Below are 25,631 nucleotides of genomic sequence, written 5' to 3'. Positions count from 1 at the left end.
ATCCTCACAAACAAGACGGGCCATGCTTCCAATAAAACTTTGTTTTCCTTTCCCTTGGTTTTCAGAGTGTCAGCAAGAGATAAGGAAGAAAAGGAATTCCAGGGACTTTACAGATTTACAGACCAGAACCACACTGGCTGGACTTTGACTGAGGCATGAACATATTAGACTGCCTTAAACATAGATAAATTGCCTATTTAACTGAGGAGTGGAAATCCTATGGCCATCCAGATGTTGTTGAACTACAATTCCCATCAGTCCCACCCAGCATGGCCAATGGTTGCAGATGATAGGAGTTGTAGTCCATTATCTGGAGGGCCACAGGTCCCCATCTCGAAGGAAGCAACTCTGAGAATGGCAACTTTCTACAGTCTCAGGATTTTAATGCAGAACTGGAAGTGTGGGAAATCTCTTTGAAAGGCAGGTTACCTGCTGCATTGGGACAACCTTGCACAACTGTTAGAAAACAGGCCATACAGATTGAGAAAGCTACATTGGATTCTAGTATAGTGCATGCATACATGACTCTGTTAATTAACATAAACGTGCCAACAATGCATGCAATAGAATAGTATAGAATAATGGGCTAGGACAAGCACCTTTGCAGATATTACCCCCTTTCAGTTCTTGCCATTCTTTAGATTATAGGAGAACTTGAATAGTGGACTTTTTTTTACTATCTAGCAGTATACAAGAGTTTAGTGCGACATCTGTCTAGACAGCTCTCTCTTGAGCCTATGGATTGATATGGCAGTTTCGGTGACATTGAGACCAATGACATCATCCAGCAGCCTTTTTCTATCCTGGTATTAAAGTCTCACTTGTTATACAACCATACAAGTAGAATGAAAAATCTTACTAGCCCTGTAAAATACCATTAGCTCACTCATAAAGAACACCCTGTCCCTTAAAAATAAAAAGTTTAAAAAGCTCCACATTCTCCAAAAATAAAATACTTATTTGAAGTATTTTACCATACCCTTCAGTCAAAACAAACCCCACAACCAAATGGCTCTTGGACTAGTTTAAAAATATCAATAATAAGACAACCCCTCTCTTTCAGCTTACAACCTGAAATACATGACACAAAAGGAAAAGGGGTGGGAGGATGAAAAAAGTAAACATTAGCAAAGCACTCATTATACTTGCCCACTTTGCTACTCCCTATTCATCCTGCACAATTCCATCGCACATCTTTTTGTTGTAAATGCTTGCATTTTGCACTCCACATTTCTCAGGGGCTCAATAACATTTTACAAGGAAAACACTGGTTTCACAATATATATGTATTTATTATTTGATTTATATCCCACCCTTCCTTCCAGCAGGAGCCCACTGCTATCTGAGTTTATTTATTTATTGAAGTATTTATAAGCCACACTTTTCATAAAGGTACATCAAGGCGACCTACAATATACAAAGGCATTATAAAATTAAAAACCAATAAAAACATCATTAAAAACAACAATAAAAGCATTAACAAATACTGCATTGATTGGAAGAAAATAGTTCATGTTAAAAGGCCTATCTAAAAAGTTCTGTTTTCAAGAGACACCTGAAAGAAAAAAGGGATGCTTCCTGCTGAACCTCTCTTGGTAGGAGTTCTACAGGGCAGGGCCTGCCACACAGAAAAAAGTGGTAAACATTCAGCCAAAGGCCACAAAAGAGACACAGAGGCCTGGTTTGCACATCCTCCTATGCCAACCAAACCTCAGAGGTGTGGGAAACCACCAAAAGTGCTCCATCAGAAGAGTGCCCATAAGAGCATCTCCTGCACCCATCAATTCTCTCTCATATATGTCCTCCCCAGCCGCTTTAAATAATCTCCCTAAGATGTGACCCAAAAACAGAAGTAAAACCTGCCTGAGTGAAAAACAGCTGGAGGTGGGGACTGGAGAGATGTTTGCAAGGGAGAATTGGCAGGCACAGGAAAGTTGGAGCTCTTCTTCTCGCCCACCAATTCTTATCTACAAATGATTCCTCCAGCCTGAATTAATGCTACTTTAGCAAAAGGTGGGTTTGGAAACATTTGCTGAGACATCCTATGAAGTTTTGCCCCCAGGACAGAATTGTGCTACCCTCAAAAATAATTTTACAGAGCATTTTCCTCTAGAGGAGGGAGTGCAGGAGACTTGTAGTTTTGTTTCTTGAAGAGTTTTTACTTGTTTGTAATTACAAATCCAAGCAGACAAACTGGCCAGAAGTGCCTATCGCTAGACAGCTTCTAGCCCCAAACAGAAAAGCATCCCTACAGCCCCAAGCTGTTTCTATGAAACAGAATCAAAAACATAAACCTGCTTTTTCTCTCTTTTGCCAAATTCTGACAAGTCTTTTAGATATCTTGGCACAAATATTCTCAGGCAGAGAACATGTCCCACACCTTCACCCTGGAATGTTGGTGTGACCAGCGTTCCTAATTCCTGAGGTAGCTGATAATCATCTTAGTGAGCCATCAATGGATGCTGTGAAAGATCAAGCCATACAAAGTCTAGTGAGCGTTTCCTCTCAGAAAACTGCATGCCTATAACATTTGTATGTGTTTTAAAAAACATAAATTACAGGGGCATTTTCAGCATAAAGCATCAGTGCCCACAAATATTTTTGTAGTAACTATTTAAATATGTTCTAGTTGACTTCCCTCTCATGGTCTGCCATTGTCACACTGTTTCTCCCAACAATTCCTGAATGTTTTCTTCTCTCTACTAAACTGCTGCTAAACAAGTAACCTGACACAGTCCAGAACATGTTGAGATTTTTCTTTGTGCCAAGCAAAGCTGGCAGTCTTTTTGGCAACTTCTGCCTTTTAAATACAGCTCTCCGTTTTACATATATTGGTAAAAGAATAGGAGAGAGAATTATTTCAGGTTGGGTAATACTAGAACAAGTAGCTTTAAGCGAGGTATGGGGAACTTGTGGCCCTCCAGATGTTGTTGGTCTCCAACTCCCATCATCCCTGTTGGCCACATTGACTGGGGCTGATGGGAGTTGGAGTCCAACAACATCTGGAGGACCACAGGTTCCCCATACCTCACTTAAAGCTACTTGTCCCATTCTTGAATTATGCACCCTGAAATAACCATTTTTCTTATTATTTTACAAACATAAAAAGAATGTTGCAGTGCCTTAAAAAGATTTAACAAATTTATTGTGCCATAAGTGTTCATGGAAAAAAGCCACCATCAGATGCAGAAGTGTAATCAGTTGGCAGATTACACACACACAGAAAAAATGGTAAATATTCAGCCAAAGGCCACAAAATAAAAGAGACACAGAGGCCAGGTTTGCATCTCTTGCTATGCCAAACCATGGCTTAATAGGAATGTACGGGCACCCAGCTTTAGAATTATAGAATAGAACAGTAGAGTTGGAAGGGGCCTATAAAGCCATTGAGTCCAACCCCCTGCTCAACACAGGAATCCAATTTAAAGCATGCCTGACAGGTAGCTGTCCAGATGCCTCTTGAATGCCTCCAGTGTTCGAAAGCCCACCATTTCCCTCAGTCATTGGTTCCATTGTCATATTGCTCTAACAGTTATGAAGTTTTCAGCTGAAATCTAGCTTCCTGCAACTTGAGCCCATCATTCTGTGTCCTGCACTCTGGGATGACTGAGAAGAGATCATGGCCCTCCTCTTTGTGACAACCTTTCAAATACTTAAAGAGTGCTATCATATCTCCCCTCAGTCTTCTCTTCTCAAGGCTAAACATGCCCAGTTCTTTCAGTCTCTCCTCATAGGGTTTTGTTTCCAGTCCTTACTGCCCTCCTCTGAACCTGTTCCAGTTTGTCTGCATCCTTCTTAAAGTGTAGCGTCCAGAACTGTACACAGAACTCAGGATGAGGCCTAATCAGTGCCAAATAGAGGGGAACTAGTACTTAAAGAGATTTGGAAACTATACTTCTGTTGACTTCCGGGAAGGGTGACTTAGCCTGTGCCTGCTTTTGAGACGGGCTCCTGCCTCAAAAGAAGCTTATTCAGATATATCAGTCAGATTTTTTTTTTTTTTTTGACTGATTAAACTTCTCCCGGGTAGGGAGAAACGAAGAGATTAACCTCAAAGCCTATTTTTGTTGGGACGACCAGATCTCATTAATTTATGGGACGAGGTCCAGCCGACGAAGGTGGGACGGATTTTCAACAACAAGCTCTATCTGATAAAGCGAACGTTCATCTTATCTTCTAAGAGAGAACGCACTAACAGGCAAGCACCCTTCTTTCTATATTTTTCTTTTACTTGACTTAAATTGTTGCTGTTTAAAAGAGATTTGCCAGATTGATCGGTTTTTGACATCTCACTGGGGAGCCATAACTTCTCTCTGCTACTCACTAATTAATAGCTTATCTCTGTTTTTGTTGCAAAAAGCTGTCCTGGATTTGCATTCTAAAGATATACACAGAAGAGGGATTTCTATTCCAGATTTTTATTTTGAAGAATATTATATTGTCTGAGACTACTCTCTTTTTGGTCTATTTTATTTTGACGAATCTGTTTCCTGACGACCGCCATTAATTGTTTCGATCCTGGGAACTGCATTTTGTTTACTTAAGCATGGAGAGATAAGGCTGTCTGCTCTGTTTATATTGTGATGTCACCAAGTTTGGAGTATTAACCCAATTGTTGCTGAAATAAGAAGTGGTTTTCCTATATTTTTCTTTTAAAATGGCAATTAAGAAAGTGGCTGAGAATCTGGAAATAACTATGTTTCAGAAAATAATGGATGAGATTGAGATAACGAAACAAAACCTGCGACAGGGTTGTAAGGAGCTGAAAATTGAATTGAGTAAAATGAAGCAGGAGATTAAAGATATAGGGGTCCCTGTGAGAGAGGTGACCCTGGAAGGGGTCCCTGTGAGAGAGGAGACCCCGGAGATTGGAACAAACGTGGAACAGGAAAAAGATTTGGAGTCTATGGACTTTAGAAACAAAATCTATTGTTTGGAGACACAGGAGATTAAAGACATAGGGGTCCTTGTGAGAGAGGAGACCCTGGAGACTGGAACAGGGGTCCCTGTGAGAGAGGAGACCCTGGAGACTGGAACAGGGGTCCCTGTGAGAGAGGAGATCCCGGAGATTGGAACAAACGTGGAACAGGAACAAGATTTGGAGTCTATGGACTTTAGAAATAAAATTTATTGTTTGGAACTCAATGTTATCTCTGAAGAAATTAATGAAGATTCTAGAGATAAAGTTATCAATGGCATGGATAATCTTCTGGACTGGAATGATGTGATGGAGCCCAATATAGAGAAAATCTATGGAATTAACTGCAGCCATGTGACAATGGAAAAACTTTCAAGAGATGACCCAGTGTATTTTGAAAAAAAGAACAGAGATATGATTTTACAGCAGTATTTCAGCAACCTATTCAGAATGGATGGCAAGAAAATATTTGGGATAGAGGTAATTCCCATCAGACTCTTACTATATGACTATGGCTTTGACAGCAAGATTATTATGGAATACTGATAATGGAAGATTGGATACTGAAATTACTGGACTTAACAAGACTACTGAAGATGGAAGATGGAAAATGGAACTAATAGGGATAATAGAACAATGGCTACTGAAATTACTGAACCTAACAGATTCTGATGTGATGGATTAATTGAAATGTTTATTTTGACTATGGTTATGACAATAAGATTATCATAATTAGTAATGAGATGGATTAATCGATATGCTTATCTGGAAAAAAAAATTGATAGATATATTTCTTAAAGAATTGAAACCTCTCTTTGACTTTTTGTGGAAAGAATAAAGTAATGTTTATGAGATTTGATGATTAAGTAAGATAACTACTGGAGGAAAGTGATTTTATAATATGACTTAAGAGACAGGATTGTTATATATTATAGACTTATAACTGATTTGATCTTTGACAAATGGGAAGTCAATATTTTACTCTTTATTTTTTATTTTTTTTTCTTTTTTTTTTTTTTTGTTTAACTACTTTTGATTTTGTTTTTTGTCTTTGAATGTTTTATGATTTTGTCTTGTATGTTTTATGAAAATCTGAATAAAAATTATTGAAAAAAAAAAAAAAAAAAAAAAAGAAACTATACTTCTGTTAATGCAGCCTAATATAGCATTTGCCTTTTTTGCAGCCACATCGCACTATTGGTTCACATTCAGCTTGCGATCAACAACAATCCCAAGATCCCTCTCGCATGTAGTATTGTTGAGCCAAGTATCCCACAACTTATAACTGTGCCTTTGGTTTCTTTTTTCCTAGATCAGCCTTTCCCAACCAGTGTGCCTCCAGATGTTGTTGGACCACAACTCCCATCAGCCTCAGCCAGCATTGCCAATGGTCAGGAAAGATGGGAATTGTGGTCCAACAACATCTGGAGGCACACTGGTTGGGAAAGGCTGTCCTAGATGTAGAACTTTGCACTTATCCCTGTTAAATGTCATTCTGCTGTTTTCAGCCCAATGCTCCAGTCTACCAAGATCACTCTGAATTTTGTTTCTGTCTTCCAAGGTATTAGCTATCCCTCCCAATTTTGTATCATCTACAAATTTGATAAGCATTTCCTACACCTCCCTCATTCAAGTCTTTAATAAAAATTTTTGAAGAGCACTAAGCCCAGGACCAAGCGCTGCGGTACCCCACTCATTACCTGCCCCCACTTTGAGAAGGAACCATTGATAAGCACCCTTTGAGTACCATTCTGTAGCCAACTGTGGGTCCACCTGATCATTGTTCCATCAAGCCCACATCCAGATAGCTTGCTAATCAGAATATTATGGGGCGCTTTGTCAAAAACTTTGAAGAAATTGAAATATATTATGTCCACAGATTTCCCATAGTCTACGAAGGAGATTACCCAACGAAAAAATGAGGTAAGATTAGTCTGGCAGGATTTGTTTCTGACAAACCCATGCTGGCATCTAGTAATCACTGCATTGTTTTCAAGGTGCTTACAGCCTGCATGACTGGCGAGAATTAAGAAGGTGCCGCTTTTACCATAACTATTATTTTTAATGCCAGGGAAAACTGTACTTGTTGAATCCTGTCTGCAGATAAAGCACAGGAGCAAGCCTTGCCAATCAATAATAGGTGATAACCATATATACTCTCATTGATAGTTTGTGAATTTCCCTCTTAAGTGTCTCCCATCTAGAGTTGCCAGATGCTCCTTATTTTATCAGATTATACCTACAGATGTGTCAATTATGGATGCCCTTTTAAATGTTACTGTAAAGCCACATATAAATACTAAGCCATCGCATGGTGATGCTACCCTTGAGGACACATTTGTACTGGGTTATATCCACATCCACAAAGCCCTATAGCACTTTTGTAAAACACGTTATTTTATAAAACATGTCTCCAGCCTGCTGAAAAAAGGAGATAGAAGTATGCCCTAAAATTAAAAAAAATTCCACCATTGTTCAATTTCTCACTCTTGTCAATAAGCAAAGTACATTCCCGAATGCTGCAGAACATCACAGCTGGAATGTAAGGATTCTGTAGAACTCCACAGCAGTGATGCAGGATAAAAATTTTCCCAGTCCTTTATTTTTCTGCAAAAATAAAATAAAAATCCAGTGGTTCATTAGTAATAATGAATGGGTGCCAATTGCAAATATGTTATTAGGCAAGCTTGGAAGTTTCATAGCTTTTACCTTTGTTTACAAGTAAAACCAACATGCTAAATTAGCTCACTCTCTAGGGCACCAGAAAAGTTTCCAATGCAAATTATCTAAGCAAATTAGCCTTATTGAAAAAATTTCAATTCGAAATTTTCTGGAAAACCCACATTGCTGCTCTGTGGTAACCCTTATTTGCCTTATCATCACCTCTGAGGAACAAAATACATTTTAAACCACAAGTCTAAAAAGCTCTTTGAAACAGAAACCCAAGAGATTGTGCTCCTCCAGTAGGCCTTTTTAAAATCTATACAGCAGTCTCCCATATTGTATTAAACTGCTTTCAAAACACCACTGAGTTTCATTAGTCTGTCATGGACGTTTTAGTGGTAGATGAGAAGTAGTGGCTGTTCAGCTTAGAAATAAACTCAAAATCCTACTATGTATATGGAGTTGGCTAAGAATTAGGTGCAATCCTCCAATCTTACGCATAGTGATCTCAACTGAAGTTTTATGTATGGTTTGTTTTTATGTACACCACTTAGAAATACAAATGATTAAGCGGTATAAAAATAAATAAGTTAGAAGTAACTGCAGGTAAGACTGGAGGGTGTTTTTTAAAAAAAAATAGCTTATGAAAATTAAAATGTATTACACATCCTAGATGCATCCTATTGCACACTACAACACTTACCTCTGTGTTAGACGTGCATAAGCTTGCACTGCACTTAGTTCAATAATGTTGGCATATATATGCAATGTGAAGCCACAGTAGAATGGAACTGTTTTGTGCTTTCTGGACCTTGGCAGCTATTGGGGCTTCCACACTGCACACTTGAAAACTAGAATCAAATTTTTGATAGTGAATGTAACTGTTGAAAGATGTTGCCTTCTGCCTGCAATATATAGGAATGGGGGGGTAGGAATGATTTCTTGCTAGCCAGTACTGCATTGCATCAGACCAACTGTATCCCCCATCCACGCTGCCAAGTGGCATCTTCATGCCACATTAGATGAGCATGATCACAGCAAAAGTCATCACTCCACATGTTTTTTAAAGCAGTATCTTCCCACTGGGCAGCAACAGGGTCACCAAATACCGAGTTCAAATCGGCAGGGTCCGATAAACTGCATCCTAGAGTATTGAAGGAACTGGCTGAAGAACTCTCAGAACTGCTCTCTATTATCTTTGTGAAATCATGGAGGACTGGTGAAGTGCCGGATGACTGGAGGAGAGCTAATGTTGTCCCTGTCTTCAAAAAGGGCAAGAAGGAGGAACCAGGGAACAACAGACCAGTCAGACTAACATCAATCCCTGGAAAAACTCTGGAGCAGATTATAAAGCAGTCAGTCTGTAAGCACCTTCAAAGCACCGCAGTGATTGCTAGGAGCCAACATGGCTTTATGAAGAACAAATCCTGCCAAACTAATCTCATCTCATTTTTTGACCAGGTAACCTCCCTTGTAGACTGTGGGAATGCAATGGACATAATATATCTCCACTTCAGCAAAGCTTTTGACAAAGTGCCCCATGACATTCTGATTAGCAAGCTAGCTAAATGTGGGCTGGATGAAACAACTATCAGATGGATCCACAGTTGGCTCCAGAATTGTACTCAAAGAGTGCTTATCAATGGTTCCTTCTCAAACTGGGCAGAAGTAACGAGTGGGGTACCACAGGGCTCGGTCCTGGGCCCAGTGCTCTTCAACATTTTTATTAACGACTTGGATGAGGAGGTACAAAGCATGCTTATCAAATTTGCAGATGATACAAAATTGGGGGGCATAGCTACTACTGTGGAAGACAGACACAAAATTCAAAGGGACCTTGATAGGCTGGAGCATTGGGCTGAAAACAACAGAATGAAATTCAACAGGGATAAATGCAAAGTTCTACACTTAGGAAAAAGAAACCAAATGCACAGTTATAAGATGGGGAATACTTGGCTCAGCAGTACGACATGTGAGAAGGATCTTGGAATTGTCGTTGATCACAAGCTGAATATGAGCCAACAGTGTGATGTGGCTGCAAAAAAAGGCAAATGCTACATTAGGCGCCATTAACAGTCGTATAGTTTCCAAATTGCGTGAAGTACTAGTTCCCCTCTATTCAGCACTATTCAGCACTGGTTAGGCCTCATCTTGAATACTGCGTCCAGTTCTGGTCTCCGCGCTTCAAGAAGGATGCAGACAAATTGGAACGGGTTCAGAGGGCAAAAAAAAATGATCAGGGGACTGGAAACAAAGCCCTATGAGGAGAGACTGAAAGAACTGGGCATGTTTAGCCTGGAGAAGAAAAGACTGAGGGGAGATATGATAGCACTCTTCAAGTACATGAAAGGTTGTCACATAGAGGAGGGCTGGGATCTCTTCTTGATCGTCCCAGAGTGCAGGATACGGAATAATGGGCTCAAGTTGCAGGAAGCCAGATTTCGACTGGACAGCAGGAAAAACTTCCTAACTGTTAGAGCCATACGACAATGGAACCAATTACCTAGAGAGGTAGTGAGCTCTCCGACACTGGAGGCATTAAAGAGGCAGCTGGACAGCCATCTATCGGGAATGCTTTGATTTGGATTCGTGCATTGAGCAGGGGGTTGGACTTGATAGGCCCCTTCCAACTCTACTATTCTATGATTCTAAGTTCAAACACAGTATTCACACACACATTGTCATCTTTCACCTCCTCAGTTCTTTATCTCCATTCTGCTGCTGCCTCCTTCTCCTCCTTTATCCATGTTCTTGACCTCCGGATCCTTTTTCCCTCCGCTCCATTCTTCACCACCACTATCTGTTTTTTAAAATAATTGTTTTCTCCACTCCACCCTGTCTCACTCTCTGCTTCCTCCCTCGTCGCCTCCTACCCATCCACAGAGCATGAGAAAAGAGAGGCACTGCACAGAAACCCTATTTGAGGCACATGATTTTCATCCACAAATCAGAGGAGCAGAAGACTTCCCCTGCTCCCCCCCCAAAGTAATGCCCAAAAGTAATTCTGGAAATGTTACAATTACTCCACAAAAGTAGTAAAATTACTCCTATTACTTTGCAATAACTGCAGATTATCAAAAGAAAGGGCAAACTTCAGAAGCAGCCTTTAGATTACAGAGTGGATTAAACTTATGTTTCTGTACAAAGATGCAGTAAAAAAGAGTAACAGTAATGTCCTGACAACTGAATAATTACAAGAAGAGGGTATATATTTATTATCCTTATGAAATTTCATGAGATAAATTGCTAAGAAGGTTTCTTCATCTAGATTAGCAGCACAAAGATATCAGGCATAATCCACAGGGAAGTTCTTCCACCAAAACTGATGAGAAAAGTGCAATGATATAATTTTGTGCACCTCCTGATCATTTCAATGAGCCAACGTGCATGTAATGGTAAGCCATAATTCCAAATAAACTCTGGCATACTAAAAATGAGCAGCATGTTAGTGCTGTTCAAATCACTCTTCCCTTTGCCAAGCATGGAGGAAACAACCACAGCGCTGGCTTAGCATTACATGTTGGTTTGTCGTCAAGCCACAAGAGGAAGCCAGTGCGGCACAATTTTTACTACGTCACAGTAAACTGTGAAGCTTTCTGTGATGTGCGAACCAGGCCAACAAGAGCTTGTGGAAGAGAACATCCAAGCAGACTGGGCCCAAAGGTTCCTGTGGCATCTTAAAGACTCACCAGTTTATTAATATGGCATGATCATATGTAGGTCTGGTCTATCAAAACAGGAAGTAGAACATGTCAGTGTAATACATACACAGACTGAAATGGAGGAAAACCTAAGATAAGAGGAACCTTGATAGCTGGGTGTGAAATACCATATAAAATCTAATCATTACTTGTATTTTCTGGAACCCCAAAATTCTAACATCAACAATTGTTTTAATATCAAAATGAGAGGACACTGAGTTTTTGGAATGAGAAAACCACCCATACACCTTTAATACAGCTTTCCCTAACCAGGTGCCCTCCAGATGTTTTGGACTAAAACTCCCATCAGCGCTAGCCAGCACACTAAACATGTTGAAGTCCAAAAATCTGGAGGGCACCAAGCTGAGGAAGGCTGCTTTATTCAATGAGGGACAGTGAGACAAGGATGGGGAAAAAACAGAGGTAAAGAGAAGCCTCTAAGACAGAGACTCACAAACCTTTTTTTCCCCCACAGGCCACTTGAGAATTGCTGATGGTCTTGGTGGACCACTTAATTATTTTTCTGCCTGTTGTGGCTATTGTAATGTGCTGTGCTAGATGCTTTATGGTTTTTAATTGTACTTTTATTGCTTCTTTTTTCTTATATTTTATAGTATCACGATATGCATTCTATAGAATTCAAACGGCAATACAATAAAATACAATATAAGAAATAAAAGAAACAATTATAATCAATGTGAATATTTAGTGCAGATATGCCACGGACCACCGGTGGTTCATAGACCACAGTTTGGCAACTCCTGTTCCAAGAGGTTTATTCCTCTCTTTGAACAGTTCTGTGTGCCTAACACTGTAATGAGACAATGAACCTGCCACAGCGCCATGCTTGGCCCCAGAAACATCATTTTATCTTTCCTACCTTCTTTTCTTGAATATCTGGATGAGTTCAAAATAGTTTAGACACTTGTCTACTCTTTTTGCCTGTTTATTGCAGTCCTCACTCTACATGTTTTTTTTTACTTTTAAGAAAACATTAAATATAATCCATGCACAAACCAGTGAGAGGTCGGAAACACACATTTTACTTTTGTTGCTTAATATAATTATTAATTTGAAGATATTATTGGGTATTAATATGTAGCTGGATGGTATCTAAAGAGCAAAAAAAAAATCCCTAAGTTGCATTAAAACTGAATTCTATTTTGTGTTTCTTCTATTGCCCTAGTTCAAAAATCATTAATATAAGCAATTTCTTTCTCCAGGACATAGACTCAGTTTAACCCTCCACATCTCTTACTCAGTAATCCTAGAACTGCATTTAATATAAGTATATGATCGCGAATATGAATAATGTTCAGTGTTACTCCTATCTCAGTATCTCCAGGCCTTCATGGAGAACAGGGTTGTACATATCCAAGAACAATCAAAATAAGTAAATATATATATAAATAAGAGTGACATGGAAAGATGCTTCCAACCAGGGTTTATATTCCTGAATTTCTTCATCTCTGCATCTAGCAGTGTGAGGGACTAGTACATTCAAACACATGCTCTTTGTTGTGCATAACAACCTTCCCTTCCCTGTTGTACAATTGATCACTGCCTTCACATCCATCTGTGCTGATCATCTGATTGGGCGGTGCAGCGGCTGAATCAAGGCTCCCAACCAAAAGAGGTGAAAAAACAAATCACGCTGTGAGAGTTTAGTGGGCAATGAGGAGGATACAGTTAAAAACAGAAGTGAAGGCTTCTTAATGGCAGTTTATTGTTATTTCTGAACCCCGACAAAATTTGGTTAGTCTTTTGGCTGGTTTATTAAAAACGCTAACTTCAAACTGTGGTTTCTGAAGTTGGCTTGTTTCCCTACACAGGGTTAGCCCTCCAGATTTTGTGGACTACAATTCCCATCATCCCTGACCACTGGCCATGCTGGCTGTGGCTGATAGGGGTTGTAGATCTGGAGGGCACCAGGTTGGTTACCCCTGCCCTAAACCATAGTCACTTTGAGACATTTTATACAGTAAATGGCAAATAAAAGGTAAAGGTGTCCCTGCACTTATAGTGCGAGTCGTTTCCGACTCTTAGGGTGACATCTTGCGACGTTTACTAGGCAGACCATATATATGGGGTGGGATTGCCAGTTCCTTCCCCGGCCTTTCTTTACCCCCCAGCATATGCCGGGTACTCATTTTACCGACCACGGATGATGGAAGGCTGAGTGGACCTCGACCCCTTTTACCAGAGATTCGACTTCCTCCTTCCGTTGGAATAGAACTCCAGCTGTGAGCAGAGCTTTGGCTGCGTTACCGCCGCTTACCGCTCTGCACCACAGAGGATCAAATGGCAAATACAGTTATTGTTATTATTATTTGCTTTTAAATGGCAAATAAAAGCAATAAATAATAATAACAATAACTGTAGTAGTAATAGTAGTAAAGATTAACCATAGTTTAAGGTTTAGATGCAGCAATAAAACGATTAACTGAAATGGAAGCAAAAGCTTCCAATCATTGAGACCATACCAGAAGCTGAAAAGAGACCACAAAAGCCCAAGGTGCATAATGCAATGCTAAAAAACAGTTTAGTATTATATCTGAACCAGGCTACATTCAAATATCACATTCCTGATATGTGGAGCATGTTATGGAGGATCAGAAATGAGCAACAAGTTTCAGCATGTCCTCCTCCCCAGACTTCTTCCAATCTCTATCTCACATCCATCCTCATTTTATCACTACCCTTACATCATACTAGCTCTCGCTGAGCTCACCAGAGATTGAATATGAAGCCTAAGTAACAAGTAAACTGCACATGATGGACTGACAGCAGTGTCTAGTTCCCTTCCAGCTAAGGTCAAGATGTGTATTTGAGGAGAAAGCCTACCTGAACTGGTTTGGCAAAGGGACTTTGTAAGAGATGGCATGGCCAATCTCAGGAGGCAGGAATCATTAATTTTATGAACAAAAGGAAAGAGGCTGGGCTACTCTGGGCTTACTCCTCTGTGACCCAGATCACAAAAGGAACATTCCAGCCCCAAATGGACTATCAAACAAGAAGGAAACTGATACATCCTCACACTGGGAGATAGGCAGACCAGGAACTGCAGTTATATTTTATTTTGTTATTCAACTGTCCTTCCTGAGTCTTAGCAAATTTGCTTCCTTGATTCATTATAGTTGGACACAAAATGTTGTGAGGTTAATAGTTAAGGCACTGAAGTAAGCTCATCAGACTGGAGGCATTGAATCTTTGGGGGCAGTAGCATTTTTCTAATTACTGTATTCTTATATACATCTCCAAGGGCTCTGGCTTCCAAACAGAAAGGGTTAGGCTTTTGCAAGGAGTACAGGCCAACTCTGAGAGACAGTGCGCTGTAGTTGTTAGTGTGTGCTGGACTGTGTAGCCCCAAGTTCGTATTTCTATACAGCTATGAAGTTCACTGGGTGACCATGGGCTGGTCACAAGCTCTCAGTCTACCTACCAGGATAAAATGATGGTGGATACATGCTGCATACAGGAAGAGCATGATTTTTTAAAAAATGTAATAAATAAAAGTCTGAGAGTTGTTTCAGATGAGACTAAATTGCACTTCATCTTTCCTTCATTTCTTCATCTTGTACATCTTTACTAGTAAAGTAAGGATATATGCAAACTACTGCTGTAGGGAAATGCACAGTGGATTTTGAATGAGACAGACAAGCATGGACAACAGGAAGTGCAAGTCTACTTTGCTTATCTTCACGTCCTAAGCAGTTTACTTACAACTCAGATTGGCTGACACCTAATACTCAGGTGTGGCCAAGTGTGAGTTCTTTCATTCCTGTTTTGGTAAGGAGTGGGGATGACTAGGACCAGAGCAGTTCCATGCAGTAATAAATCATCATGCCAGTAATGCAGGGCTTGGAAATGATCCATCCAGATGAGTCATCAACAGGGTAAGTGCATCATTCTCCTGTCTACCCTTGCAGTTGAAACATCACGTAATAAGCTAACTAACCATAGCGTGGTACTCACCACACAAGTTAGTCATAAACCACAAGTTTGCAATATGTCCACAGCATTTCTCAGTACTGGACAAAGTCTATAAATACTGTATAGTTTAAACTCACATTCCCACTTTGGCTTTAAAAAAAAAACAATTTCCAGTTTTACCAACATATAATATATGACCCTCAGAATAGAACTGCCAGTATTACCAACATATAGTGAGATACAGAATGATTTGCCAACTGTTTTGAAACCAACGCAAGGATACAGGGAAATCTATGGGAGGGGTAGCCAACATTGTGTCCTCCAGACATTGTTGGACCCAACCTCCCCTCACTCCTGACCATTGGCCATGCTGAGACTGGGGCTGTTGGGAGTTGGAGTCCAACAACATCTGAAGGGTATCACGTTGGCTACCCAGTCTGTGAGAAAAATCCACTGGGAATCCACTGAAAGGTTTTCTGTGCAAGGTCCATTAAAATTAATGTGAGCTATGCAAGAGCTACTCAACAACAAGCTAAAAATTAGACCAGAAAGCTAATCTATAGTATTTAAATTTTCAACAGCCAATTAACTGAATATTCTGTTAGATACCTCTTGGTAAAGCACAATCCTATACCTGTGCAAATTAGAATGGTTCTGCTGCTTTCAATAGGGCTTATTCTCAAGTGTATACAGAACTGCAGCGTCAGATGACATAATATACAACCGATGACATAATACACAAAATACTAGGACATTTGCTTGAAAGCATCTTCATTTAAAGACAAACTTAAAGCAGCCCAGCAACAGCACAGATTGGCAGCAGCTGAGACAATGACAATATCAGAAAGAAGAGTAATACATGGATGGACTTAGAAGGATGATTTGAATGATGACCATTGTTCTACCCACTGCTGGGGGATTACTGCTGTTAGAAGAATTTTACTCCACTACCTTTAGATTACATTGCAGAAGACAATACACCCTTTCCCCTAAAGACTGCCTTTTAAAAGCATGTACTTACACGCTTCACAGTTGCAAAATATTAAATCTCTCTCTTATCCGCAGCGTCCTTCCTGGATGGTCACAAACTTGATTACATTCCAAGAAACCAGTATATCACTTCCTATGCCTCGGGGCTATGAGAAAAATTCATTCATTGAGGGTGTGTGACCCCACCTTAGAACATAATTTTGCCCTTAGAATATAAACGTCTGATTATGCATGTATTTGTTTCTCTGTTCATAAAAGTTCTTTGAAAGCCAAAGGGAAACTAATTCACTATGAAATTGAATGTTTGGGGTTTTATTTGCAACTGAGGCAAGCCTGGAATTCCTTAATAACTATGTTTCTTTACTTCCATCCATATCAGCAAGACGAATAAAGCTGGATATTTTCTGAACGCTGCAGCACCTACAATTTTCTTACTATCCAATTAGTACTTTTTTCAGAATAAAACAAAATTTGGGTTTTGTCCATCTGTGGTTGCCAGTAGCTTACTCTTTGTAAAGGTTTGCTTGGAAATAACAGTTTAATTATAATAATTTATCATCTGCACTTTGGTCCAAAATGCTTCCGTTTAGATGCTGACAAATTCTAGTAGAATAACCGCTTACCTGGAAGGAAGTCCCACTGAACTTTATGAGGCTTACTTCTGAGTAGACACATATAAGATTGCATTGTGAATCTTATCTCCAACTTGGGGGGGAATCTTAAAGAGTATTAGCCTTGCGGAACAGTAAATCTGTTAAGTTTTTAACATGCCACAAGACTCTTTGATGATGATGTGACCGTGCAGACTTTGAAGTGTTATTGTTTGTTATAATGTGACCGTGTAGTATTTTTTCTTAGGCAAAACGACCTTATTTCACAGACAGGCACATCCCAGCTGGTCAATAAAACAATTTAAGTAATTATCATTTTTCCAGAATAACCCAGATTCTTCCTTTCTCTGTCTCTCTTTTTAATTTACGGTGTAGAAAAAGAAATCCAAATAAGAGATGGAGAACTTGACAGCGTTTAACTAGCCATAAAAACGTTTCGCCTTGTGCCCCTCCTTCCGATCACAATACTGGCGTCAGTTTGTCTCCTGTATCTATTCTCCACCCACCCCCCACTTCTGCAAGGATCCGGTATTGTAAGTTAAGAAAACTGAGCGGAGGGAAGGAGGCGGCTGCGGGAAAAAGTAACCGAATAGTTTCAGCGCAAAGACGGCTGCCCTTAGCAAATTCTCTGAATTGGCATAAATATTTCAAACTTTTCAAGCAATGCCAACAACGAAAAGTTGAAGCAGCTCAATAATATACTAAAAATACGTCATCACACGGCCAATTTATACTATATGTTTCGTTAATGAGTCCAACGCCTAGAATCGAAATGGCTTCGGGCGCCCTTTTGTTGATAGCGGTGGTTACCTCAGGGAATGTCTGTCAACCCGATCTGATGCAGGTTTGCTCCCAAGTAAGCCCCGTTAACTTCAATGGGACTTACTCTCAAGGATTGCAGCCTGTCACGGGAGAGGAACGTGAGGCTCATAAATGCAATCCTAGATATGGTCTACTCAGAAGTAAGCCCCACTGAGTTCAATAGGGTTTACTCCCAGAAAAGTGGGCATAGGATTGCACCCTAAGTATCGTCCAAGGTGACCGACACGCTTTTTACACACAAGAGAAATAGACCTAGCCCAACATGACTACATATCAAATTGGGCAGAGATAAGATCCACACACACACACACCATTCCAAAGGATTTGGTTGGGGGGGAAGAATGAAAACATCCGGACATGCTAATTGCTAAGAGGAAGCTGTCGGCTGCCAAAGTTCCCTCGAGGGGCTGCTTCAAGGCTTAGCACCTTCTGCCGAAGGTTAGCAGAAAGAACTGACGCTGGCAAGACAATGCTATGCAATGCAATGCAAAAAAAAAAAAAAGTTTGCAAGTCGCTAACCTGAAGGAGACTGCAGACAGCAAGAAGTCTGAGAGCGCAGCCGAGACGAAGGCACACAAAAGAGTCTCAGGGGCAGGGTGGAATTGCAAACTCAAAATGCCAAGCCAATTTTTTTTTTTTTTGCGCGGGGGAGGGGGGGAACGAAAGCCTCTTACCTGCCCGTGGGGCGAATGTCTCTTCTGCCTCCCCTGCCCACCGTCTCCCTGCTGGCTGCGCCTGCTGCTGCCACAACTTCTCTGGAGCGAGTCACTCACGCTTTTTTTCAAAGCAACATGGAAAGGGACGCGGCTGCAGTAACCCGGCGGCGACAGGGGCCAGAGCAAGAGCAGCAGCAGCAAGCAAGCAGCCAGCCTCAGCCGGCGTCAGTCAGGCGGGAGCCTCTGTGCTTGTATTAGTGCGCCGACCTGGAACAGGGCCAAGAATCCCTTCTGACTTGCTGGCTGACTGACGGAGTCTGGCTTGCCCGGGAGCGCGCGCGCCTCTAAACCCCCTCCGGCCCGCGAGGCGAAGGCGGGAGAAGAGAGGGGGAGAGCAAGGTTGGTGGCAACGGGAGGGGAACGACCCTCCCTGCTCGTCTGACTCCGAGGAACAGAAGTGGGCAGTTTCGTTCTATTTTGATTGACCCTGCTACTCCCTTAGGCCTCCGTGCTCTACACTAACCATATAGCCCTTCCTGAGACCTTACCCTTAGGTAGAGTCTTGCGTCCACCTCACGCAACTGAATTAGGGGCAGAACATTATGAATTATTTTATTTATTTATTAAAATTTACACACAAACACACACACATACATATTGATATGTATTTTTACTGCTAGGAATGGGGAGAGGCAATTGTGGCATTGGCTGCCTCAGGTGTCCAAATGACATGCCTTTGGGGGGGTTGTGGAATTTTCTCCTTAATGGAGTCCTTTTCCAGGAAACAACACTGAGGCATGTTGAAGCTTACAGCTGTTTATTATACTTACCATTGCAAGGAGTCCCTGCAAGCATGTGCTATGGCGGGAGACTGCCTTCTTCCCCAAATTGAGGGTCTTTTATAGCTTTTTACAATGTACAGTCATGTGTCCCAAAGTACCCAATAAGGGGCTTTACCTGTTTCCTGCTCCCACCTGGCTCTGTGATTCATCAGGTAATTCTCCATTAAGAGGAAGTGTGGACACACATACTCATCTTCTGTCTGCCCCATGCTGTTGCAACAGCCATCCCCTTCCACCTTATTTACATACTAGTTTCATTGACCCTGAGACTAGAAAATTCCACTTCAGGGTACTGATGTACCTCGACTAGAGGATGGGCATGTTTTGCTACTCCATCTCAGGCAGCAAACTGTCTTAGGACTGTGGTTCCCAAACTTCTGTTCCCCAAAGGACCACTTTAAAAATTCTGAGGGTGTTTTGGCAGACCACTTAATGATTTTTGCGCCTGTTGTAGAAATTGTAATGGGCTGTGCTAGGTGCTATATGGTTTTTAATTGTATTTTTATTGCTTCTTTTATTTCTTATATTGTATTTATAATGTATCTGGAATTCAAATGGTAATACAATAAATACATTATAAGAAATAAAAGCAGCAAGGTAAATACAATTAAAATCAATACAAATATTTAATGCAATGGATATGCTGTCTTTCACAAATTCACACACATTTCTGAATGAAATTTGCAGAGCAGAGTTTGGGAACTTCTGTCTTAGGACACACCTGTTAGTCTGCTTCACCCATCTTGTGGCACTTTTTAAGACTTAACCATTTTATTGTGCCATAAGGTTTTGTAGATTGGAGTCCGCTTCATCTGATGCATAAAGTGTTGTCCTAAGTTGGCATGTAGTGTGTACAGACTCTGACATATACAGTGCCGTGAAAAAGTATTTGCCACCTGTCTGATTTTCTGCATGGTTGCATATTTTTGGCACTGAATGTTATCAGATCTTGAACCAAACCTAATATTAGGGAAAAGGGAACCTGAGTGAACAAATAACACAAAATTTTGATACTTACTTCATTTATTTATTAAAGAAAGTTAAGCAAGCAACACCCAGTGCCCCTGTGTGAAAAAGTAATTGCCCCCTTAGACCGAAAACCTAGTTACTTCACCTTTAGCAGCAATGATCAGTCTCTCACAGTTTCGGCCCACTCTTCCATGCAGAACTGCTTTAACTTAGTGACATTTGTGGGTTTTCGAGCATGAACTGTGCCTTTCAGGACCCAGCCATTTTTTACTCATCTGTCCATATAACATTGTTTGCCCAAAAGCACCTGGATGATCAAGAGTTCAGGAACAATGGATGGAACTTTTGGGGCAACATGGGCCCCATTATGTCTAGCGAAAACCAAACACGGCATTCCACATGAAGAATCTCATACCAACGGTCAAGCGTGGTGGCAGTGTCATGGTTTGGGGATGCTTTGCTGCATCCGGACCTGGATGACTTGCCATCATTGAAGGAACCATGAATTCTGCTTTGTATCAGATAATTCTGCAGGAGAATATCAGGCCATCCATCTGTCAGCTGAAGCTGAAGCATGGCTGGGTCATGCAGCAAGACAATGATCCAAAACACACAAGCAAGTCTACATCAGAATGGTTGAGGAACAAGAAATTTCAAGTTTCGGAATAGCGTAGTCAAAGTCCAGACCTAAACCCCATGGAGATGTTGTGGCAGGACCTGAAAAGCAAAAATATGCAACCATGCAGAAAATCAGACATACTTTTTCACAGCACTATGTGTATTATATATATATATATATATATATATATATAAAGTACAGACTCTGACAGTGACATCAAAGTATTATGTAACATTATTTCAGTGACTATTCACAAAGCAGTGTTGATGGCAACTAACATCCTTCCATTGGTCATCTAATTGGTCTATTGATCAGCTAATAGGGATAAAAACGTGTTATCTCACTTTAGGCCAGAAAATTGAGTCTTCTTGGTAAACCTAAGTATCTCTAATCAAAGTTAAGCATATTCTTTCCTGGCATGTTGCATTCTCCACCTGTGGCTGCCACCACTTCCCTTCCCTGTATCAAGTTACAGACTGTAAGCCCCTTGGGGCAGGAACCTGTCCATACTGATGGTGTTATATAAACAAATGAATAAATTAGAGAAAATATGCCAACTGAAGATATCACTTCATGTATACAGTAGGGCCCCGCTTTACGACGCTTCGCTTTATGGCGCTTCGCTAATGCGGTGGTCTCAGTTAGATGCAATTAGACTAAAGCCCCACTCATACGGTGCTTGTTCCGCTTTTACGGCGGTTTTTGGGCGTCGTGCACCACTCTATTCAATGAGTTCTGCTTTACAGCGGTTTTCACTTTTCGGCGGGGCCCGGAACATAACCCGCCGTATGAGTGGGGCCCTACTGTATAACCAAATGGGCTCTGGCTTGCAAATACTTATGCCACCATTTGTTAGTATTTAAAATGCCACTGTCATTTTTATTTTACCTAAATGTAAATGTACTGCCTCCAAGTCGATTCCGACTTATGGCGACCCTATGAATAGGATTTTCATGAGGCTGAGAGGCAGTGACTGGCCCAAGGTCACCCAGTGAGCTTCATGGCTATGTGGGGATTCGAACCCTGGTCTCCCAGGTCATAGTCCAACACCTTATGTTCAATTAACATAAGAACATTTTGATGCAGACCAAACATCAAGCTGTTCCACCCATTCTGTTTCCCACAGTGGCCAACTAGAAGCTTCCAGGAAGTCCACGAGCAGGAAATGAGAACAAAATCCTATGCTCACTATTACCTTCTAGTAACTGATATTTTGGTATTTTTTTAAATGTGCATGCCTTTCAATATTTGGCAAACAAAACTGGTAACGCTATGGTTTACATTTTGCAAGCATATGTTAGGAGCATGTTTTCACACATGATGCCAAAAGCATATTTGAGTATGCAGTATTTCTGTGTGTGTCTTACACAGCTGTCTGAAGCAAACAGTACAAGTAGAGACTTGTATCTGTCCATTTTTAATCACATCCCTGACCTCTTTGCCATCTCTTCCCCTTTTCTGGACCTTTTCTTAATTTTGTTCCTAAATATTTAGTTACTGACTTTTCTCACCGTTTAAAGTGGTTGTCCAAAGTGACTAGATTAGTTATTTTAGTTGTTTTAAGGAAAGCACTTGTCAGTTTCCATGTTCCTTATTACTACTATTTTACCTCTTGAAGTTTAAACGATTGCCACCATCCAGTTCCCACAGTGGCTTCTTTGTCCCGCAACTGTCACCACAGTGGCATTGGAAGGACCATCTTGCCCTGAGGAGAGTGGAGAAGAAAGAAGCTTGGGGAATTGCCACTATCCAGCTCCCTTAGTGGACCCTCCCTCCTAATGGTTACCACAGAAGTGACTGAAGGACTTGCTTGCCCTCAGAGGAATGAGAAGAAGCAGTAACAGCTTCTTTTAAACTAGAGGTGGAACTACTGGACCCACATGCCAAACATGCCCCCTCAGACTTCCCCATTTGCCCCACAAGGCTGTTTTGGGGAAGCCATGCCACCTGCCCTACACCTGACATCAGACATGACATCAGGTGTGGGGCAAGTAAGGGCAGAACTTCAGAGGAAAACCAGGAGCTTAAAGTGGGCTCTCAATTGTTCCTTTGCTGGAGCAAGGTGTGCTCCCATCCACCCATCTGATGACGCACCCTGCTCAAGCATGGGGAAGTGGTTGCCATCAATGGCAACCGCTTCTCTCTCCCAGCACTGCTCTTTGAAGCCCTTTGTGAACTTCAAAGCTGTTTGTGAGCCTCCTTACTTTTCTCTTATTCACTGTGGTTCCCAGCTTAGAAAACCTACAGAAGCTATTTTAACAGATGGACAGGACAATCCACCTGTCAATCATGTAGCATCATAATATCATGTAATTGATGAGTAGGTTACCCCAGCCACCTGTCAAAGCTGGCCCACATGGTGGGCCAAAGCCAAAAACCTCTGCACCCCTATTGTAAACAAACAAGTCCCCCCTCATTTTATTGTAACTCTTTTTTAAATTATTGCTTATTGTTTTAATAATCTTATATAAACTGTTTTGTGAGGTCCACCTGAAAAGTGGTATATAAATACCTCAAATAAATAAAGAGAATGGGAACAATCTAGAAAAGGGGATATCTTATAGACATGAATGGGGATAAGACACTTGTCTAACTGTACCAGTTTCAGTGGGACTGTTGTGGTCCATACATGCAAAATGGCCTCTTATTTTCCCCACATGATCCCGCCCACAAATGGGATTGCATAGAGAGACATCAGTGTGAACTTAGGTCAGTCACTGGTTCCTACCTCACAGGGTTGTTGTGGGGATTAAATGGGGAGGCAGAGAACCATATACAACCACATTGAGCTCCTTGGAGAAAAAGTGGGATACAAATGCAATAAATAATAATAATAAAGTGAGCCTGCAATTGCTAGCAGCCATTTCCATTACCATACCAGCTGTGAAAAGTGCTCCTACAGGCCATAGCAATGTCTTTGTGCAAGTATCATTCATTTTAAAGGGCCTTGCATAACTGAACTCTCTGAAATGGACTGAGTCCAATGAAACAGCAACATTCAAACATTGGATTTCATTCAGACTACATGGCTGAACAGATGCTGCATCACACTAGCCATTTTCTGAGAATTAACAGTAGTAAATTTAAGATATTAGTGCACTGGGGTGTTTGTAAATTCTAATGTTAAATGACTGCTTAACCTTTTTCAAAACTTATCTTGTGTATCTTAGCAGAAATATAAATTATTGCAAGGAGATTTGGTAAATGTCAGCTTAGTTGGTTTTATCCAACACCTCAGTGCTTGCAAACTTCCCTTCCTTATCTTATTTGCCAATAACATTGTTTAGCTTTTTCTATCATTGTTCCTTGATGGGAAGCTGACCAGAACTAAAGTAAATTGCTCGATAAGACTCAAAAGCAATAGAAGTATCAGCCCTAACTGTGGTAGTTTACAAAACAAGGAAGAATGATTGTCAAGTCTACAAAGGCCACTTTCAGCTCAACAATACTTTCACACAATCAAATTTAGGCTAATATTGGCTTGACTAAAGGCTGGCAAAGACTGATTTCATACCATGTTCAATCAGTAACCATACAGCAAACTCATGGAAGTATGTGTGGATTGGGTGGTAATTTCCTGCTGAACCATTGAGTTCGCTTAGGTCATGTAGAGAGAAAGTTACATCCCCTTTTTACTAAACACAACATATTTCCATGCTAACATTGGGAGGGGGAAGGCAATGGTCCTTAATAAGCATGGTCTGGATTGGCATTTGAGTAATCAGCTCACATTGATCAAAAATAGCTTTGGGCAGCTGTATGATGTGAGCTTATTTAAACAGATCTTACCATATTTGCAGTAAAGAATGAAGACTTTTAAAACAACTATATCTTAAATGAATGTCCAGCCAGCCTCTTGCCAGGTTTACCTATATGTAGGTTAGTCTGTGCATAATGGGGAAAGCTATTTTAAGATCTGTTGGTGATATGTCAAGGGAAAAGCTCTTTATACATGGGGTACTATAGTCAGCATGGATTTTTCACATTCTGCAATGTTAAATTGAAAATACCCTCATGCCATTCTGATGCTTCCCATAAGCTCATTTCAAAACAAAACCTTACAAAATTTATAGTCCTGAACTCAGAAATGCTTGCTTAACAACTCTCTAACTTTTAATGGCAATACACAAAATAGTCAGAGAGAATCGAGAGTTCAAAGTGTAAAAAGAGAGAAAGAAAAGCCAGACCCCTTTTGGACTTTTTTCTGTCAGAGTTCTCATAATCTGTTGAAATTAATTAAAACTCAGCCATATTCACAGAGTACCTGTAATCCTATTACTGACCTTGCCCCATACTCTGACCTTCAAAATCAGCAATATTCACAGAGTACCTGTAATCGTATTACTGACCTTGCCCCATACTCTGAACTTCATCTTCTGCAGTTTAAAAGTTTAAAAAATGCCAGGCTGATTTTTAATTAATTTAAGAAATTTAGCACTGAATTCAATGATAAGGCTGGGCATGCTCATAAGAACCAACTGTCAGTGTTCTAAAAGCCAGATTCACAGCTGCTGGGCTTGCCTAATCAGGGCCACACCTACACTAGACCTTTATTTCACGTGAGACAGTCATGGCTTCCCCCAAAGAATCCTTGGAAGTATAGTTTGTAAAGGGTGCTGAGAGGAGACTCCTATTTCCCTGAGTGGGCTCCAGTGGCCAGACTAGTTTAACAGGCAGCCACTCTGATTGAAGCTCTGTGAGGGGAACAGGGCATCTCCTAGCAACTCTCAGCACCTTTAACTAACTACATTTCCAAGGATTATTTGGAAGAAGCCATGACTGTCTAAAGTTAAATAAAAGTCTGGTGTGGATGTGGCCAGGGACAGCTTTGGTTTAAATTTGGGTGGGAGGCTACATGTGCCTGCTGTAGAATAAAAAGTTGGGGGAAATCCTGAAAAAGAATGAT

The 25,631-nt window shown here is 40.8% G+C and overlaps 1 protein-coding gene across 6 annotated transcripts in view; it reads right to left on the bottom strand.

Moving 5' to 3' along the window:
• Window positions 1-19,207, bottom strand: part of SMAD9 (SMAD family member 9) — a 79,546-nt gene extending 60,339 nt beyond the window's left edge. The window contains exons 1-2 of one of the 6 annotated variants that reach the window (XM_061628398.1): window positions 19,126-19,141; window positions 8,286-8,487 (exon numbers count right to left, since the gene is read on the bottom strand). The gene's annotated coding sequence lies outside the window, so the exon portion shown is untranslated. Of the gene's footprint in view, window positions 1-7,405; window positions 7,428-8,285; window positions 8,488-18,313; window positions 18,773-19,125 lie in introns of those variants that run through there. The other 5 variants (XR_009762878.1, XM_061628397.1, XM_061628400.1 and 2 more) reach the window with 5 other exon arrangements.
• Window positions 19,208-25,631: the final 6,424 nt, after the last annotated feature.

The sequence above is a fragment of the Rhineura floridana genome, chromosome 5 (assembly GCF_030035675.1).
Source record: "Rhineura floridana isolate rRhiFlo1 chromosome 5, rRhiFlo1.hap2, whole genome shotgun sequence".
NCBI classification, from domain to species: Eukaryota; Metazoa; Chordata; class Lepidosauria; order Squamata; family Rhineuridae; genus Rhineura; species Rhineura floridana.
This window is presented reverse-complemented; position numbering and strand designations above follow the sequence as displayed.